The sequence below is a fragment of the Erinaceus europaeus genome, chromosome 23 (assembly GCF_950295315.1).
Source record: "Erinaceus europaeus chromosome 23, mEriEur2.1, whole genome shotgun sequence".
Classification (NCBI taxonomy): Eukaryota; Metazoa; Chordata; class Mammalia; order Eulipotyphla; family Erinaceidae; genus Erinaceus; species Erinaceus europaeus.
Window position 1 is genome coordinate 8,277,175 of NC_080184.1, and position 6,109 is coordinate 8,283,283.

The 6,109-nt window shown below is 40.0% G+C and overlaps 1 protein-coding gene across 1 annotated transcript in view; it reads left to right on the top strand.

The window, feature by feature from the left end:
- Positions 1-6,109, top strand: part of LOC103123874 (zinc finger protein 519-like) — a 138,098-nt gene that overhangs the window by 32,436 nt on the left and 99,553 nt on the right. The window lies entirely within an intron of this gene.

Sequence of the window (6,109 nt, forward strand, 5' to 3'; positions counted from 1 at the left end):
GGTTTATACTTACTTAGCCTGTAACTTATCATGGGTTTATATACAAAGAATACATAGGGAATCGGGCTGTAGCGCAGCGGGTTAAGCACAGGTGGCGCAAAGCACAAGGACCGGCATAAGGATCCCGGTTCGAACCCCGGCTCCTCACCTGCAGGGGAGTCGCTTCACAGGCGGTGAAGCAGGTCTGCAGGTGTCTATCTTTCTCTCCTCCTCTCTGTCTTCCCCTCCTCTCTCCATTTCTCTCTGTCCTATCCAACAACGACAACAACAATAATAACTACAACAATAAAACAACAAGGGCAACAAAAGGGAATAAATAAAAAAAATAAAATATTAAAAAAAATTTAAAAAAAAGAAAAAAAAGAGCAGTGAAAGAAGTTAAGGTGTCAACCCTGATTTGATGTTATAGCATACATTTATACAGTCGTCTGTACACTTAAAAAGAAAATATAGGTGCATCAAAAGTTACAGTCTGTCATGATGAGGGCTGGGTGCAGTGCACAGGGACTCTGGTTCAAGCACCTGGTCCCCACCTGCAGTGGTGAGGCTTCATAAGTGGTGAAGCAGTGCTACAGATGTCTGTCTGTCTATCTCTATATATACCCTACTTCTTTCTCAATTTGTGTTTCTAGCCAAATCAAATAAATAAATATACTTTTAAAAAGAGGTGATAAAAATGCTGATAAAAATGAAGTACTTGGAGGGACCAGGTGGTAGCATACCTGGTAAAGTGCACACATCACAGTGCTCAAGGACCCAGCTTCAAACCCCTGATTCCCACCTGCAGGGGGAAAGCTTAACAAATGGTGGAGCAGGACTGCAGGTGTTTCTCTCAGGAAAAAAATAACATACTGTTAGAGTATTTAAAATCTGAATCTGAAGACTTATGAGTTGCTGGCTACTGTCATTCTGTGAATCAAGCTAATAGCATAGAATGTTTTCTAATCCCAGAAAAGCAAGTGTTCCAGAGACCTACAATATATTGTCTCTCTCTCCCCCCTCAACTTCTCTGCATCTCTGTCCAATAATAAATAAGTAAAAATTTTTAAAAATGAAGTACTTGGAGTGGTCTGGGAGGTGGTGCAATGGATAAAAACATTGGATTCTCAACCATGAGGTCCTGAGTGCGATCCCCGGCAGCACATGTACCAGAGTAATGTCTGGTTCTTACTCTCCTCCTATCTTCCTCATGAATAAATAAATAAATTCTTTTAAAAAATTAAGTACTTGGGTAGAGGGCAGATAGCATAATAGTTATGCAAACATACTCTCATGCGTGAGGTTCCAAAGTCCCAGGTTCAAGCCTCTGCACCACCATAAGCCAGAGCTGAGCAGTGCTTTGGCTAAAAATAAATTAATTAATTAATTAGTTAATTAATTAATTAAATGAAGCATTCTCAGTTGCATAAAACCCTTTGTAGATATAACACTTGTGATTTCAATTACAAAATGAAACAACACACACACATAAACGCGCGCAATGGCTTACATAACATTGCTGCTGTTCCTTTTTTTTCTTTTTTTGCCTCCAGGGTTATTGCTGGGGCACTAGAAATCCACTGATCCTGCAGACCTGCTTCACCACTTGTGAAGCATCCCCCTTCCCTGCAGGTAGGAAGCTGAGGTCTCAACCCTGATCCTTGCACAGATCCCTGCAATCAATACTATGTGCACTTAACCGGGTATACCATGGCACAGCCCCCCATGCAGTTCCTTACTCATGTATTTTATTGACCATGGTTGTTTCATTCAACATCTGTAATTTTATATTTCAGAGGTGTATAAAGTATGACATAGGTTAACTATTTTCTTCTTTTTTATAGTGGGTTCAAAGGATGTTGAAGCATGATTCTGAGGAGTTCAACTTCAGACATTGTGTTCAGGTGTGCACATCTTCATTCAACTGCATTAGTAGAAAACTAATGGCATTAGTAGCCAGACCAAAAGAGATAGGGATACAGAATGCAGACATCTAGGCACAGCTGGCCCCTCTTCCAGGCAACCACTGCCTGTAGAGTGGTTGCTAATATTCTTCCAGGGGGCTGGGCAGTAGTGCAGCGGGTTAAGCTCACATAGCGCAAAGTGCAAGGAACCACATAAGGACCCTGGTTCGAGCCCCTGGCTCCCCACCTGCAAAGGGTGAGGGGTGCTTCACTGGCAGTGAAGCAAGCCTGCAGATGTCCATCTTTCTCTTTCCCTCTCTGTCTTCCCATCCTCTCTCGGTTTCTCTCTGTCCTATCCAACAACGTCAGCAATAACAACAACAATAATAACAACCTAAAGAATTCAGCAGGAAACTTTTAGAAATTATCAGGGGAAATAGTTAGGTGTCAGCCTACAAAATTAACATATAAAGGTTAGTGGTGTTCCTTTATGCAAACACTAAGTTGGAAGAAGAAATCCAGAAATCCCATTTACTATAGCAACAGAAACAATAAAATACCTATGAATCAACCTATGAAAATAAGGGAAAGACTTGCATACTGAAAATTATGAGTGAAAAAGACACAAAGAAATGGAAAGCTATTCCATGTTCATGGGTTGGAATAGGGAACATCAAAATGAATATACTACCCAGAGCCATATGCAAATTTAATACAACCCCCCTCCTTAAGATCCCACCCAATTTTTAGGATAGTAGAACAAAAGCTATAGATATTTATCTGGAAACAGGAAAGACCTAGAATTGCCAAAAAAAATCTTGAGAAGAAAGAACAGAACTGGAGGCATCACACTCCCAGATCTCACAAGGGCCATTGTGATCAAAATTGCTTGGTACTGGAACATGAATAGACACACTGACCAGTGGAATAGAACAACTGAGAGCCCAGAAGTGAGCCCCCACACTTATGGACATCTAATCTTTGACAAAGGTGCCCAGACTATTAAATGGGGAAAAGGGAGTCTCTTCAACAAATGGTGTTAAAAAAAAAATTGGGTCGAAATGTGCAGAATGAAACTGAACCACTATATTTCACCAAACAAAAAAGTGAATTCCAAAAGAATTGACTTGGACTTAGACCAGAAACTATCAGATACTTAGAGGGAACTATTGGCAGAACTCTTTTTTCCGTATAAATTTTAAAGTCATCTTCAGTGATATGAATCCAATTCCAAAGAAAACTAAATAAAAAACATCAGTGGGACTACATCAAATTAAGCAGCTTCTGCATAGAGAAGAAACCATCACTCAAGCAAAGAGACCTCCCAGAGGATGGGAGAATATCTTTACATACCATACATCAGACAAGAGGCTAATAACAAAAAATAGAGCTTGCCAAACTCAACAACAAGAAAGCAAATGACCCCATCCAAAAACGGGGAGAGGATATGAACAGAATATTTTCCATATTAGAGATCCAAAATGCTATCAAACATATGGGGTAAAAAGTTTCAAGTCATTGATTGTCAGAGAAATGCAAATAAAAACAATGAGATACAACTTCACTCCTGTGAAAAGGTAGCAGTAGCAAATGCTGGAAAGGCTGTGGGGACAAAGGAACCCTCCTGCACTGCTAGTGGGAATGTACATTTGTCCAACCCCTATGAAGAGCAGTCTGGAGAACTCTCAGAAGGCTAGAAGTGTACCTACCCTATGACCCTGCAATTCCTCTCCTGCAGATGTATCCTAAGGAATCAAACATATGCATCAAAAAAGATTTGCTTATAGCAACACAATTTATAATAGCCAAAACCTGCAAGCAACCTACATGTCCAACAACAGATCATTGGCTGAGAAAGTTGTGATATATATACACAGTAGAATAATATTCAGCTATTAAAATGGTGAATTCACCTTCTTCACTCCATCTTGGATGGAGCTTGAAGGAATAATGTTAAATAAGTCAGAAACAGTAAGATGAATATAAGATGATTTCACTCATAGACAGAAGTTGAAAAGTTCAGAAGAGGGAGTCGGGCTGTAGTACAGCGGGCTTAGCGCAGGTGGCACAAAGCACAAAGACCGGCATAAGGATCCCGGTTCGAACCCCGGCTCCCCACCTGCAGGGGAGTCGCTTCACAGGCGGTGAAGCAGGTCTGCAAGTGTCTATCTCTCTCTCTTCCTCTCTGTCTTCCCCTCTCTCTCTCCATTTCTCTCTGTCCTATCCAACAACAACAACAACAATAACTACAACAATAAAACAACAAGGGCAACAAAAAGGGAAAAAATAAATAAAATAAAAATATTAAAAAAAAAGAAAAAAAAAGTTCAGAAGGGAAAACAACTAAGCAGAACTTGAACTGGAGTTCACCAGACACTAAATAGATTTAATCAGCTCTTATGATTGATTCTGTGGGAAAGATACGCTCCAAATTCCAAATAAACAAATTAAAAAAAGAAATATGAAATTGTATAATAACTATTATTTTCTTGGTGATGTGATATATCTTATATTAAAGTCATAGTTGATTAAATTACTTTGAGACATATATGACAAGCAGAGCTTTTTAAAAAACATTTTATTAGTGATTTAATATTGATTTACAAAATTCCATGTCAACAGGGGTATAATATACCCTTCCCACCACCAGATTTCTGAATCCCAATCCCTCCATTGCAAGCCACAGCAGTTCTCATAAGTTTGCAGACATATGTTAACCATCATCTCTACAACTATCTGTCTACATTTGTACATTAATTTCTTCCTTTTTCTTCCAGGACCCATCCTCTCTTCCCCTCCAAGCCACACATAACCCTATTAGTATATCCAAATGTCCCTCTCCTTTTCCTCTCTCTCTGGACCTGATGGAGCTTGAGTTCAGATCCCTCTTATCACAGAGAATTTTTGTGTATCACAGTTTAGAGATTTGTTCTCATATGGCAAAGTTTTTGTGCTATATACCTCATTCTTATTTATCGTAAACATTAAATTTCACAGAAGTACTTAATGAAATGACTAATTACTGTGCACTATATAAGATACGCACTTTTAAAATATATATATTTATTTATTAACGAGAAAGGTAGGAGGAGAGAGAGAACCAGACATCACTATGGAACATGAGCTGCCGGGGATTGAATCCAGACCTCCTGCTTGAGAGGCCAACGCTTTATCCACTGAGCTATCTCCTGGACCACAAGGTATGCGCACACACAAGGTGTGTGTGTGTGTGTGTGTGTGTGTGTGTGTGTGTTTTCAGAAAAGGACAGAGCAGCAGAGTTAGTGTGTGAAAGAGACCACAGCATCAAAGCTTCCTTCAGTGTGCCCAGACTCAAACATAATTGTGCACATGGTAAAGCATCACACTATTCAACTGAGATATTTTCAGAATGCTAATTTTATGTCAATTAGAAATCATGAAGGAAGATTTTATAATAAAACTTAACCTTATTTGGCATAGGCTAGAAAATTACTTAGTCATAGAGGATAGACCTTGCATAGGTTTTGTCCCTGGTTTAATACCTGATGCCACATATTCCATAAAAAGTCTCTCCCTTGAGAGTTGGACGGTTAAGCGGGACCACTTGCAAACTTTGATTTCACACACCTGGGACAAGCCCCCCCCCCAAAAAAATGAAATCAGCCCTGCTAAAAAAAGAAAAATCATCTAGCCTCCTTTGCTAGTGTGAAGGTTAGCACAGTGAATCTCAAGCTTAGACATTTGCTGCAGGAGCTCCACTTCCTCCCCCAAGTCCTCTGTGTGATTTCCTCAGCTGCTAGGGCTACTGAGTGGCCCAGCCCACACAACCCTAGTTCCTGCACCTGCGAAAGACTTTTTTTGTCATGCCATTCATGTATTACCTATCAGGGCATAAAAATGCAGATTAAAGGGAGTTGGGCAGTAGCGCAGCAGGTTAAGCGCATGCGGTGCAAAGTGCAAGGACCGGCATTAGGATCCCTTTTCGAGCCCCCCACTCCCCACAAGCAGTGAAGCAGGTCTACAGGTGTCTTTTTCTCCCCCTCTCTGTCTTCCCCTCCTCTCTCCATTTCTCTCTGTCCTATCTGTCAATGACGACATCAGTAACAACAACAATAGAAACAGCAAGGGCAACAAAAGGGAAAATACATAAATAAATAAATAAATATTAAAAAATAAAAAATTCAGATTATCCTGATTATATTGGGAAGTTGTATGGGGATAAAAGGAGGCATACAGGTGGTGGAGG